This window comes from Cyprinus carpio, chromosome A3, assembly GCF_018340385.1.
Source record: "Cyprinus carpio isolate SPL01 chromosome A3, ASM1834038v1, whole genome shotgun sequence".
NCBI classification, from domain to species: Eukaryota; Metazoa; Chordata; class Actinopteri; order Cypriniformes; family Cyprinidae; genus Cyprinus; species Cyprinus carpio.
In genome coordinates this window covers 9779510-9780846 of record NC_056574.1, presented here as the reverse complement: position 1 = coordinate 9780846, position 1337 = coordinate 9779510, and positions in this window count along the sequence as shown.

Genomic DNA, 1337 nt, shown 5'->3' with positions numbered 1-1337 from the left:
CATATTTTATAATTTTTAAGTATTAGATGTTTTTTTGTTTCTATGTTCATTATGTTTGAACTGTAGAACTAGCTCAAAGAACAAGATACGAATCCAGGGAGAAACTTCGAAGTCTGTATTTCTGCTAGATCATTATTCAGAGAATTTGCATCAGTTCGTAGTAAACAGTCAATCTGAAGAACTGAATGTCATCATTTTTATACCTTTGATTTGCATTTCACAAAGTCTTGATTCTGTTCATCTGTCCATCTCTTTCCTGTAAGAGATTTTGATCATTCTTAAGACCTGCAGTGTTTGCGCTGCTCTACTGTGATTCTTCTTCCAGATCATCTGTGCAAGAAAGAGCTGGTGAGAGTTTTCGGAATGATTCACATTGATCTGAAGACAATCTGCACTCATGAGAGCTCAGTTAATGCTTTTTGTGTTGAATTATTTTGCAGCAGAGAGGAAAGGACTGCCACCTTGTAGAGGAAATAGAGATTAATACAATAATAGAATAAATACTCTACAAATAAAATGCCATATTACAGATTTATCTTCATCTCTATGAATTTATGGATATTTGCATGTACAGTTTTTGAAGGATATTTTCCAGCTGCTCCATACTGTACTGAATACATAGAATATAATATTAAATACTTACTATGAAATTATATGAAGTGATTGTCTTTCCACCTACATCATGCTGCAACATGTTTTTATGTCAGACGTGCATAAAATAATCATTCACAATGTGCTCTTCAAGATATTTGCTGAATACTATGAGATCTTGTCTCAGTCTAAAAGTGTAAAGTAGGGCTTTTACATATGAAAAAAAACATCTCCCTGGCTGGATGCTGTAGCTGTAATAAGCTTTTTTTACTGCAAGCTATTAGATGTTACTGCAAAAAGTAAAAATCTACAACAAAAACAGCAGCTGCTGAAAGTCACGTTCTGCTGCCTGGATTCTGATTTCTGTGAATTGCAGAGATCCATTTGATACTATTTTTTGTAGCTGTGGGCCAAGAAAGAAGTATAAATGAGACGGTCTAGTTTGTGTCTAGTTATATAATTGAATCACAAGAACAGCTCAGAACTCCTAACACTGTAGCCGGCTCAATCAGAGTCTCAATCCAGCTCTCTAGCTCCTGAGTGTGTGAGTCTGTGCACCTTTCGATGTGTCTAGAACAAGCATAAAGAAGACCCTTTACACACGGCGTCATGCAACATCTGTTCTGACTCGAAGCAGTGTATTCTTTCTTTCCACCAGCACAGTAAAAACACTATCCACTATATCGGAACTCTTATACATGTTACATCTGTCACAAACTGATTGAAGGGATGACTGCAGCTGTCTA